Source organism: Mytilus californianus, unplaced genomic scaffold (genome assembly GCF_021869535.1).
Source record: "Mytilus californianus isolate M0D057914Y unplaced genomic scaffold, xbMytCali1.0.p SCAF_3, whole genome shotgun sequence".
Taxonomy (NCBI): Eukaryota; Metazoa; Mollusca; class Bivalvia; order Mytilida; family Mytilidae; genus Mytilus; species Mytilus californianus.
The window spans coordinates 23,190,260-23,204,535 of NW_026262679.1; the positions used below are offsets into that span (position 1 = coordinate 23,190,260).

Consider the following 14,276-nt stretch of genomic DNA (forward strand, 5'->3'; position numbering starts at 1 on the left):
CGACTTATGATGAGTCAATGGTATTTGGAAAGCAGTTTTATAAGCATTGGCATTTCTCATTTCCATTGAGGTTATTTGACTCTGCACCCTCAGTCATGGTTCATTGTCTTTGAATGATTTGCATTGTTTATATGTATAAATATTGTCATTGTCTCGCCTTGAAGGAGTCAAAAAGCGAGACATAGGTATGCTGTTTCCGGCGGTGGTGTCAACAATGTATTAGTTTGTGATAAGGTCTAGTTTATGGTAAACCACTAGTGGTGGGTCAATGATAATTAATATGCAGTTGTATTAGCATTGGCTCATCTCATTTCCATCAAGATTATTTGATCCTGCCCCCTCATTCATGGTCTATTGACTTTGAAACTTTTGCTTAGTTTACATGTATTAGTTTGTTATTAGATCAGTTAAAGATGAACCACTAATGTTAAGTCAGTGATATTTGGTATGTGAATGTATTAGCATTTGCAAGTCTCATTTCCATGGAGATTATATAGCCTCACTCCCTCATCATGGGTCATTGACGTTTGAAACTTTTACATAGTTAACAAGTTAATGTTTGTGTTTAGGTTTGTTTAAAGGGAACAACTTATGATAAGTCTAATATATTTGATATGCAGTTGTATTAGCATTGACACATCTCTTTTCCATGGGGATTGTTTAGCCATACACCTTCCGTCATGGTTCATTGACTTTGAATATTTGCATAACTTACATGTTAAAGTAATGCTATTTAAATTTCAACATTTGCATTATCAAAATAACAAAAAGGCGAGACATATCTCTGTGTTAATTATTCAATTATTATAAGCAATAGGTCAACTATATTTAGTTTACGGAATAATTTTAAAGTGTATTGTCTGTCAGAAAGGATTTATCTGACCTTGACCTCATTGTCATGGATCTTAAAAAATGTTAAGTTTATGAGATACTTGTAGTAAAACCTTTATCTTTAAGACTTTCAACATTAAATCAATGGTCTGTAAAGCAGGCAAGACATTTCAGCTTGTGCACTCTTGTTTAATTTGAAATATTGCAAAAAAATTGAACATTTATCATTATGTGATAAATCAATTTTATACTGCAACAGAGGTATTTGTACAGTAAAATATTTTTTGGTAATATATAGTCACTGATAGTATGTGTATAAGTTCAGGTGATGTTTACAATGTGTTACAATAAAACTTTAATTTCGACATCATGATGGATGCAGCTTTGCAAAATTTAAGCTGCTGTACCATCAAAACCAAGGACAAGTTCCGGTACAGTGAACATGCTCACAAAGTGATACAACTCGCCCCACTTGAATGAATATTTGAAGTCAAATTATCTCTGCTTGTTACCATCAAAATACAATTATTTTTGCTGCATGATCATCTTCCTTTCAGGTGTACTTCCTTGGTGTTCTCCCAATGGTGTACTTCCTTTGGTGTACTTCCTTTGTGTGTAATAGTATTGAAATTCATAGCACAACGAAATTGCATTTACAAGGTGTCACTCATATATTTAAGTGGCATTATCTCCCCCTTATAACTTTCATGTCTTCATACACAACTTCATATGATATTCTATTATCGCTATTTTACAAAATTTTCCTTTGATCTTGCTGACTGATAATTTCCTTTCTCAACAGAGTCGAGTGATATGAAAATTTATCGCTAGAAATTAAGGGGGCATGTCATAGGTAAAATAGCGATAAACTGATTATCATTGGTCATCTCAACTCGATTGCTTTTCTCACTTTCGCCGTACCGGCTCAAGCGAGAAAATCGATCTCATTGAGATGATCAACGAATAATTATCATATTTATAATACTCTAATATTGAAACCTGAAGGGCTATATATGATGAGTTGTGCTTGCCAAGCATTATTGATATGATACGAAAAAGTCCACTTAATCCCCTTGTAACAATCAAAAAAGATTTTTATTTTACATTGCTTCATGTACATCTACAAATGGTGTACTACCTCTGAGTAAAAATTCTTAAAATGAGGGTATGAAACATCTGAGGTTCAAATGAGTTTGGGTCAGAGGTCATCAATCTGTTTCTTTTTTTATGAAAAGGGGCTTTTGAAATATAAAAGTCAAGGACATCCCATTCATTGCATTGATGATTTATACAGGAAGTTTGACTTCCTTAAGGAGTGCATTATACTTGAAAATTCATATGATCTTGGACCTTTCATTATTTTGAGCAAATTTAAACCCCCAGAAAATTTTCATAAAAAATATCTTATCCCGAGTGCTTTGTAAGAGACAATAGACAGGTTAGAAATGTTTAGCAGAGCCTTGCATTTCTTCGAATATCTTAGCTGTGTACAATAAGTTTTCAATTTGTTAGGCTTTATAGTGAATTTTGCAAGCCCTGCTTTATACAATAAAATTGATATTATGTGAAGTTACTGAATTTAACTTATATTTTGACAAACCCTTTACAAACACAGTTTTCTTGAACATTTCTGATAATAGGAATTGCATACAAACACTGTGTTTCATATGATCAGTTTCACGGTCAGTTTTCTCAACAGTCATGGCATGACTTCCATGCTGTTTGAAATATATGTTTTACTGTTCATATGATCTGCCTTCTGAATCTCTCAATCTTATTTTCTCCTATATTTGTATATTAACAATTGCCAAATCCACCAAGTTACATGCATGAATGGCATCGGTGAGACAGTATGTACAATTGAAACAGAGGATTGTGTTCGTGTATGCTTTGCCTGTCCATGATTTGTAATTTTTTGAAAGTCCACAATCTTTGATACATTAACGAATAACTGCATGTTGATTTTTATAAGTCTTTTGATTATTTGTATCATTGGGTAGCTGTCTCATTGAGTGTAGTTTGGATTTCCTTTTTTATTCATATTCATAGATCTTATTTCAGATAATTTCAAATCTTAAACTGTCTATAAACTTTGTTGTTTCCTTTATCCAATCAATGACATTCTTTTTATATCGATTTCTGGGAAGAAAATTTTTCAATCATTTTTTTGTGCTGTTAATTATTTTCCATGTAGTTATTATTTTGGTTTCTGTCTCATAAACATGTTATTTCCTGAGAATTTATGAATTGAAGTCTTTACAAAGGTTTGTGTTGGTTAACAACCAGTGACAACAGCTTTATAATTCTTTTATTCATGTTTTCTTTACAGTTCCATTGATTATTCCCTAAAGATTGAAAATTTATAGCATTTGAAAATATAAATAAATTTTAATGACACAACTTGAATACAATCAATATAGATATAAAATATTTAATTTCTTAATCCTTAAAATAGTGATAAAATCAATATTATGACAAATGTAACATGTAAAATAATAGTTTGATGTAATACCAAATCTCTTTTTTCTGTTCTTAAATAATTGAGATGTACAAATGTACTTGTTGCATGAAATTTGTCACAATGCACTTAAAAAGATGTAAAGAAATTCAATTAGTTCAGTCATTTAAAAGTTACATTTGCTTAATTTCACTGTATCAGTTACAATACAATTATATTACATTCAGTTTGTCAGTTTCTACTTAAAAAGGGTATCAAAATACATCCTGTGGCAAAATACAATTTCAGATAGAACAATTTGACAGATTTTCGTCTTGCTTCAAGAGACTTGAAATGAGACGTAATTCCTATGTAATTGGGAAAGTAAAGGCCATCTGATGGTATAACTGCTGACCATATATCATGATTAGACAATTTCTTTACCATTACACTACTGATGAGTCAGTTGGTCAGCCCAATGCCATGTCCCGTTATAGCATTGACTGAATATTAGCATTAACATTGGCACAACAAAATTGGTTATTATTATTCTGAGAAAATTACATTACAAGGTTTTCTTGATATTGTTCTCGGTTTTAGAATGTTGTTCTGTGGTAATCTTGAATTGATTTTATTGGTAACTTTATTAAATAATCTCTTCACAAACCTTGTTAGCATATCATTATTCTGAATAGTGAAGATTGCGGGCTTTACCCTCAGGACTTTTTCAGTTTAATTAGATTTTGGTTCAAACAGTGTCTCCAGATTTATACTGTATAGGTATAGATTTCACAAAGAAAGCATGTACTCATTAACCTTAATTAAAAACAATTGTTATGAATCATAAGAATATACAGACTGTAAGCTAATTATAAAGACATGAACATTGGCCAATAGATTCATTATATTAGTCACATAAGTCCCTGTTTTGAGACATAACAATCATGGTTTGTTTTAATCTTTATTGTTATATTCTTATTTGTATACTGATGAAATACTGAAAAAGAAAATGAAAGTACACATGTGTTTTTCATGTATCTAACCCTATGCAATAACTACCTTAATCATATCATGTCAAACTGCTACCCAAGAAAGGTCTGTTTTCTAATCACCAAAAAAAGTGACTACAGTCCTCAAAATCCTAGCTTAAGCCCTTCTTATAATCAAATAACCCATTATTACAATTCCTCGTATTGTCACACTTTAGAAGTCACCATGGGACTTATATAGATGTTGCAGAAAAAACATTACTGTAAGATGAAAACAGATTGTAGTGTGGTTTTTTCCTGTTCTCCTTCTTAACTTATTTTACCAAAAGGGCAATTTTAGTTGATATCTTTATTTTTGTACATCACTGGTATTGTGTGTCAAAATTATACAAAAACTGCAGCAATGATGTTCATTACATGAATTTTGTTGATAATCTTTCACTTGTTTTAAATAGAACATAATTAAAAACTTTAAGTAATAATTGTTACCTTGGTAATTTTGTTTATTTGAAAAGTTTTATCATCTTACAAACATTTTGATATAGAATAAATCTTCCCTTAATTTGGTCAGTTAGTTATTATTTAATGAATGAGTTTACTGAGGCAACATTTAAAAGCTATTTTTTTAATATTTCAATAGAAGCAAAAATGCAATTAAGAAATATAGAAGAGACTAAAATAATGTTTAGATAAAAATTTTCTACTGAAAGGTAGTTCTGAATATAGGATATAATATTGAATAAATAATAATTGATTTTTATGTATCCAGGCTAACAGTTTTTTTTGTGTATATTTTGCAACCCATAAAGCATAAAAATGACACATGCAATAAATCAGAGCTAATATTCTGTAAAAGTACTCAGCAGAAACAACAACATAATGAAATAAACGTTAGCCGATATTGTTTGTTATAACAAAAATATATCTGTTGTTGTATAATGAAGAATATATGGTACCACAGAGACAATACATTTGTCACTGTAATACAAACTGGATCATTCATATCAAAGACTTTCAGGAAATACAGAGAGTGCATCAGTATAAGTGGAAACATCAAACCTATAAATAATGACATTAACTTAATAATTAGATGCGTTAGTCTCAATTCTTCTTTTAAACGACGGTTTAGAATCAAGGCAGTATCAGTTCTATATTTAGATTCTATTGGTCTTGATGTACTTACACTAGTACAAAGTCCTATTACTGTAAGTAACATAAGTATAACTGGTAACCCAATAAATATACATGTGATATACCAGAAATAGACCACATCATATTCTTTGTGATCACCTGTCTTCTCTATAGCTTTATAATATCTGTTGATGATTGAAGGCTGGTAACTGTCTTGTATGGGTTTATAATCTCCGCTAGCTGTTTGATTATAGTAACTTGTCATATCATACTGCCACAATCGTGGAATGGTACTTATAAATCCTACTCCTATCACTAGACCCGATATAACCCATGATTGTGTTGGGGAGACTTGATTGTATGTCTGATATAAGGTCACTGTAAGTGTCCGCTCTAAAGCAACAGAAAGTATGATCCAAACAATGATATACAGTGTCCACTCATGGCTGAGGATGCTATAGTATAGAACATCGGCTAACATCTTATCTACATAGTGTTGGAGAGTTATAATCACTGATGTTGTAACATGTACAAATGTTGTTATTGACAAAACAAAGAAATATGTATCTATAGAAAGTCTTATCTGTTTTGTTAGTACTACTATATTGATGAGCTGCCCCAGTAGACTAAGAGCCAGTATAACAGGGAACAAGATATAACATATATAGTTAGTGACTTCTATCCAGCCTGTTGTTTCCTCAGTTGTGATGTTTAAACAAAGCACTGATAGGCAGTTCCGAGGTGGTAAAAGCAACAGTGGTTCCTTCACATAATTAGTCTTCAACATTTTAGAAAGTAGTATTGTGTCCAATATGTTGGTTTAAAAATCCATTAATCATCAAAATTCTAAATTTTCAGTTGCATTTTAACATTGAATTCTCATATGGAATTTCTGTTTGACTTAAATTTGTCCAAATATTTCCAATAGTGTTAAAATACTATCTCTCTTCCTTCTATTTATTCTGGTAATTTATAAAAAGTTATTACTTGAAATGGATTGCTTCTAATCAGTGTTTTATATTCTTCTTTAGTAGCAGTAGTTGAAATATTGGTTTTGGAATTAAAAAGCTTTATCTAAACATATTATTGATGTTGAAATCTTCTGTAGTTAAATCCATCACTAATTTTAAGGAATATTCATAAATTCCTGAATTTATTCATAAGACTCCACTGCGTTTCCTTGCAATAATTGTGACTTAAAGTACCAAATGACTTCTTTAATATTGTAATTACAGTATCATCAGATCATTTCAGTGTAAAGAGAATAATCAACTTTTATAAACATCTCTTGCAGGATAATTGATTGATCGAGAATAAATTGAAATTGTTTACCTTGTATGAATTTACCTTACAAAGATTTGATGACAGTAATTCCGCTTTGATAATCATGTTTACAAATCCTAATCATTGAAATATATATCTTCTGGTCACATTGTTACTATATTGCCAATATTGAACTTGTATATTTGCTTATTCCTGAATTTATCTTTCAAAGTAATTAAGTATTCAATTTGTATATCCTTTAGCTGTGAACCTAAGCTTAGATCTCTATTTCCAATTTTTATCAAATTAATTTCACGTCAGTTTGTGTAATTCAGATGTTAATATTGTCAACGGGTACAAGAATTGAAGAGACTTTGCTGTGCAATCATGGTAATTTAATCCTTGCTTTCTTTTATTTCCAATAGTGTGATCAGAAAAGCCAATATTTCTTTTGTAAACACGATATTGTAAGTCTGCATGTCATTTAATTTAGTGACAGTCAGTTCATTTGACCAGTGTTGGATTTTTATCACTGCACATCTTTGTCTCTCACAATTTTGAAGAGACTCTCCTAAACCTTGAGAGGTTAAAAGCCTGTTATATCTAAGGCTATAGAACTTGGACAAAAATGAATGCTACATTTCATGCAGTAATTTTGAAATAAAATTGTATGAATTTCTTGGAGTGTAAACAGCAATTATTTTTTATCAGCTGTATAATGGTACAATTAGCAATCCCCACAAGAGATGTGTGATTGTGCTAATTGGAGACCAGCAAAGTTTGCAGTTAGTTATTGCTTAATTTTTCAATTCCCTGGCAGAGCACAGTAAATTTGCTTTCTTTGTTAATACAGCTATTTATTATATAGATAGATATTAAGCATCATGGGTTAGTTGTCTTTACTGTAATGGTAAGCAGAACATATTCATAGATTTTTTTGTCTTATGATTATAATACTGTTGTTTAGTCTGCAAATTTCCCCCTCTTTAGATCCCTTTGAATTCTATGTTATAGCTGTAATAATTATTGATCATTAACAAATTCCAACTTCTTTTTAGCTCACCTGGCCCGAAGGGCCAAGTGAGCTTTTCTCATCACTTGGCATGCGTCGTCCGTCGGCGTCGTCGTCGTCGATAGCTTTTACAAAAATCTTCTCCTCTGAAACCGCTGGGCCAAATTTAACCAAACTTGGCCACAATCATCATAAGGGTATCTAGTTTAAAAAATGTGTCTGATGACCCCGCCAACCAACCAAGATGGCCGCCATGGCTAAAATAGAACATAGGGGTAAAATGTAGATTTTGGCTTATATCTCTGAAACCAAAGCATTTAGAGTTAATCTGACGTGGGTAAAACGGATTATCAGGTCAAGTTCTATCTGCCCTGAAATTTTCAGACAAATCTGACAACCTGTTGTTGGGTTGCTGCCCCTGAATTGGTAATTTTAAGGAAATTTTGCAGTTTTTGGTTATTATCTTGAATATTATTATAGATAGAGATAAACTGTAAAAAGCAATAATGTTCAGCAAAGTAAGATCTACAAATAAGTTGTCATGACCAATATTGTCAGTCGACCCCTTTAGGAGTTATTGCCCTTAATAGTCAATTTTTAACAATTTTTCGTAAATTTTTGTAATCTTTTACAAAAATCTTCTTCTCAGAAACTACCGAGACAAATTTAACCATACTTGGCCATAATCATTATTAGGGTATCTAGTTTAAAAAAAGTTTCCGATGACCCCGCCTTCTAACCATCATGGCCAACTTGGTTAAAAATAGAACATAGGGGTAAAATGCAGTTTTTGGTTTATATCTCTGAAACTAAAGCATTTAGAGCAAATCTGACAGGTGGCAAAAATGTTCATCAGATTTAGATTTATCTGCCCTGAAATTTTCAGACGAATCCGACAACCAGTTGTTGGGTTGCTGCCCCTGAGTTAGTAATTTTACAAAAATTTTGCAGTTTTTTGTTATTATCTTAGATATCATTATAATATCTAATATCTAATACTATTAATTATGATTTTAACCTTATTATACATGATTTCCAAAGCATCAGTAAATATAGGTGAGCGACACAGGCTCTTGAGAGCCTCTAGTTTCTAGTCTGTTCTAATGTTTTTGGTGCATACAGTTTCCAATTCTGCAGAAAAGGTGGAAGATTTGTATAAGAAACTGAAAAATAATGTGAATTTAACTCAGACTATTTGAAAAAAAAAATAAACAGGTCTTAAAGGATTGCCAAGCATTGAAAGTCATATGTTTTAAATGCTGGAAAAACATCATATAGATTTGTCAGGAAATCCAGTTGAACTAACATGTAAGACAGCATTGAGACAACAACAGATTGGAATAAAACAATTTGATACATTCTATCGTATCTGTACCTGTAAAAAGGGCTAGCATTAATTGAAGAATATGGCAGTTGTCTTTTTGTCAAGCCTGCAACATTTTGTTGCACAAGTGAGACATAGCGATCCTACATCTCCTTTCAGTGTCATAAAGGGAGTCAATGTTTTAGGTTCAGACTGTGGTTACAGTTTTTTGGCAGGTTGGACAAAGTCCAAAACCAGCTTGAAGTATGGTTATGCTAGGTGGAAGGGTGGGTGGATTGGTGGGCCATTACAGATTTATTTCAATTACATGGGAATCTGTAATCAATTACAATCATTTACAGATTATGATTACCCAATCCCAGACAGCAACCCTGCTTTGTTTTTGATTAAGATGTACAGCAAAAGGTATTTCTGTGTTGATATTGAAAAAGTAATCATTGATGCTTTGACAAATGTTTATGTATTTATAAGGAGAGATATATTTAAACATTAACAAGACAACAATGAAACAAATTAGTTTTATTATATACTTAGTAGTAAATACAGGTAAATTATATGTGTAATACAATCCATGGCAACCCTGCTGTATCAGCCATCCGTGCTGATAACGATATCAGTCACGGTTGCAAAGGCTTTATCACATTCCTAATCTGGATGACATCACATAATCGATATCAGTCACAGTAACAAAAGCTTTATCACACCCTAATATGTATTATGTCATGTCTCGTGAAAAATACATAAGAGAGATTAATCTACTTGAGGTACATGTATATAATAAAGTTTATATGATATGGCTTTTTCAATATCACACACCGTATCAACCCTCAACCAATATAATCCCTTGAGCAGAGCTCTTGGGATTATATTGGTGTCTCGGGTTGATAGAGGTGTGATATTGAAAAAGCCATATGATATTCTCTATTTACCAAACTATTATTTTAGTTTGCCTCACAAGTTGAAATATGCTCTTGGGGGTTACCTCAGCATCATGTCTGTGTCTGTAAACTCATGCATGTCCATAGCTATTTCTCAGAAACTGATTGTCATGCAGCTATGTGCCATGAAATGAAGGTTACAAAACATGACCTATACTTAACAGGTCATTGGCTTTGAATGTATTTATGTATTTATTTCACTTGTAGAATTTTTACTTCTGAGTTGAGTTCTTATGCTATTCACGAGTTTTGTTTCCTTTTTAAAAAGCCCCCAGATATTTCTGGTGTTATCAAATCCTTCAAATGTCATGACAGAATGTCGTTTGACAGCTTCTTTGTTGTTTATTTTAATTCTCATTGTGAAGCCTATTTTTCTTTGCATTCCCTATGGAAATCACTGCCTGTATTTATTTATCAGGCTTGGTAGTTACCAGTGGAAGCATGAGAATGAAGGAAACTAAGAACAAATGTTATGGACACATAATACTGGGACATCATTAATTGTGATAAGGTGGATTGTGGTTAATAAAAGCATGTACATTGGGTTTTTTTCACAGTGATGCAATCTTGAACTTTAAAAGTCACCTGACTATTTGTATTTTTCCAGGTTACAGTAATTGAGTGGAAAGGGAAATGAGTGTTGATTAACGTACAGAAGTTAGATGATAAATAATCAAACAATTTAACCCGTTTATTAGTTTTAGGAAATTTTATTGATTTATTTGAAACATCCAGGTTTTGCAGAAAGAGGACAGGGAGTCAGGGCAACTGTAAATTTCCAGAGTTTTTGTTCAGTAAAAAAGGTGGGGCCACACCTAACAACAAAAATAACCAAAAGACATTTTGAGGGCAACAAACATTTTTGAACAATAGACAGGTGCCAATATATATGTCAAGTTTTGCATAGTCCTGAAAGTTGTGAATAAACAAACAATCAAAGATCTATCAACAACACCAAACATTAGACAACTACTGATGAGGTTATTGACCATGAATAAGTGGTAGGATAAAACTTAGTAACACTAGAATGTTTCTGTACACCAAACATTAGACAACTACTGATGAGGTTATTGACCATGAATAAGTGGTAGGATAAAACTTAGTAACACTAGAATGTTTCTGTACACCAAACATTAGACAACTACTGATGAGGATATTGACCATGAATAAGTGGTAGGATAAAACTTAGTAACACTAGAATGTTTCTGTACACCAAACATTAGACAACTACTGATGAGGTTATTGAACATCAATAAGTGGTAGGATAAAACTTAGTAACACTAGAATGTTTCTGTACACCAAACATTAGACAACTACTGATGAGGTTATTGACCATGAATAAGTGGTAGGATAAAACTTAGTAACACTAGAATGTTTCTGTACACCAAACATTAGACAACTACTGATGAGGTTATTGACCATGAATAAGTGGTAGGATAAAACTTAATAACACTAGAATGTTTCTGTACACCAAACATTAGACAACTACTGATGAGGTTATTAACCATGAATAAGTGGTAGGATAAAACTTAGTAACACTAGAATGTTTCTGTACACCAAACATTAGACAACTACTGATAAGGTTATTGACCATGAATAAGTGGTAGGATAAAACTTAGTAACACTAGAATGTTTCTGTACACCAAACATTAGACAACTACTGATGAGGATATTGACCATCAATAAGTGGTAGGGTAAAACTTAGTAACACTAGAATGTTTCTGTACACCAAACATTAGACAACTACTGATGAGGTTATTGACCATGAATAAGTGGTAGGGTAAAACTTAGTAACACTAGAATGTTTCTGTACACCAAACATTAGACAACTACTGATGAGGTTATTGACCATGAATAAGTGGTAGGATAAAACTTAGTAACACTAGAATGTTTCTGTACACCAAACATTAGACAACTACTGATGAGGTTATTGACCATGAATAAGTGGTAGGATAAAACTTAGTAACACTAGAATGTTTCTGTACACCAAACATTAGACAACTACTGATGAGGATATTGACCATGAATAAGTGGTAGGATAAAACTTAGTAACACTAGAATGTTTCTGTACACCAAACATTAGACAACTACTGATGAGGTTATTGACCATGAATAAGTGGTAGGATAAAACTTAATAACACTAGAATGTTTCTGTACACCAAACATTAGACAACTACTGATGAGGTTATTGACCATCAATAAGTGGTAGGATAAAACTTAGTAACACTAGAATGTTTCTGTACACCAAACATTAGACAACTACTGATGAGGATATTGACCATGAATAAGTGGTAGGATAAAACTTAGTAACACTAGAATGTTTCTGTACACCAAACATTAGACAACTACTGATGAGGATATTGACCATGAATAAGTGGTAGGATAAAACTTAGTAACACTAGAATGTTTCTGTACACCAAACATTAGACAACTACTGATGAGGTTATTGACCATGAATAAGTGGTAGGATAAAACTTAGTAACACTAGAATGTTTCTGTACACCAAACATTAGACAACTACTGATGAGGATATTGACCATGAATAAGTGGTAGGATAAAACTTAGTAACACTAGAATGTTTCTGTACACCAAACATTAGACAACTACTGATGAGGTTATTAACCATGAATAAATGGTAGGATAAAACTTAGTAACACTAGAATGTTTCTGTACACCAAACATTAGACAACTACTGATGAGGTTATTGACCATGAATAAGTGGTACGATAAAACTTAGTAACACTAGAATGTTTCTGTACACCAAACATTAGACAACTACTGATGAGGTTATTGACCATGAATAAGTGGTAGGATAAAACTTAGTAACACTAGAATGTTTCTGTACACCAAACATTAGACAACTACTGATGAGGTTATTGACCATGAATAAGTGGTAGGATAAAACTTAGTAACACTAGAATGTTTCTGTACACCAAACATTAGACAACTACTGATGAGGATATTGACCATGAATAAGTGGTAGGATAAAACTTAGTAACACTAGAATGTTTCTGTACACCAAACATTAGACAACTACTGATGAGGTTATTGACCATGAATAAGTGGTAGGATAAAACTTAGTAACACTAGAATGTTTCTGTACACCAAACATTAGACAACTACTGATGAGGATATTGACCATGAATAAGTGGTAGGATAAAACTTAGTAACACTAGAATGTTTCTGTACACCAAACATTAGACAACTACTGATGAGGTTATTGACCATGAATAAGTGGTAGGATAAAACTTAGTAACACTAGAATGTTTCTGTGACATCAGGTGTTGAAATGGTTTTATTGATTCCAAAGATATGAATATATTGTGAGCTGTTCTAACAGTACATATTGTATGTGTTCAGTTGTAATGGCCTGATATTCCCTGTGCTCTTTTGAGAAACAGAAAATAACCATATCTTTGCATTTATTTATTAGTTTGTTTACAAAGCTCAATACTATTATGTAAATTGGTTGATTATATTTGACTATTCTTGATCAATGCCCTACATGTGCGACTACCATACATCTCACAATATTCCCAACGCAATTGGAAACAGTACTTCACTTAGAGTGAAGCCAGTTGAAATGGTACAGAATGTTCAGTGAGAGGTTGTCCATTTTGGAAAAGATACTGACCATTCATTATTGACTTTTACTTTCACTTTCATTTTAACGTCTTTAAACCAATAATTGTGACGTAAGGTCTTGTTAACCTTTTTGTGGCCCCACATGAACCTCATTTTATGAACTTCAGTATTTATTTCCTATTATCAAAAATTTTCCTGAAGATACCACACTGTAAGTGACAAACATGTAGACCAGAATAAAGCATTTCCTTGCAGTAATCCAGGATGTTGTTGTCTTTTTATAGTTTTATTCTTGATTAAGTTCAAAAATCCAGTATGGAAAATTCACATGTATTTTAATGTGGTTCTGTTCAACTTTTCAGGTTACTATGATTCCTCCCAAAGTAAAAAAAGTTAATAAAAATCTCCGGTACTTAATTATTCTTGAAAAAGCAACACATGGTTGGTGACTATGTTGCAAAGTCTGTAGTATTTTCAGATTAATGTTTTTGTTCATTCTTATTTTCTAAGTAGGATATTAATCAGTTGAGTTTCTAACTAGATACGTTGACACTCTGGGGAGTAAGTTGTCTGAATTGATTAGACCATTATAGTTCTTATGACAGCCTGAGAGCATTATACTGTATTAGATAAATTGTTTTATTTGCGACTAGTTGACATTTCATTGATTCTTTTTAAGGCTTAGTTCTTTAAGTTGTTTAAAAGGGAAAAAAATGGTTTTGTTCCAATATGATATAATTACAGTCTGTTGCTTCTTTATATGGTT

At 32.1% G+C, this 14,276-nt stretch overlaps 1 protein-coding gene across 28 annotated transcripts in view; it reads left to right on the forward strand.

Moving 5' to 3' along the window:
• LOC127734143 (dynein axonemal assembly factor 9-like) overlaps positions 1–14,276 on the forward strand; it is a 96,898-nt gene that overhangs the window by 32,020 nt on the left and 50,602 nt on the right. The window lies entirely within an intron of this gene.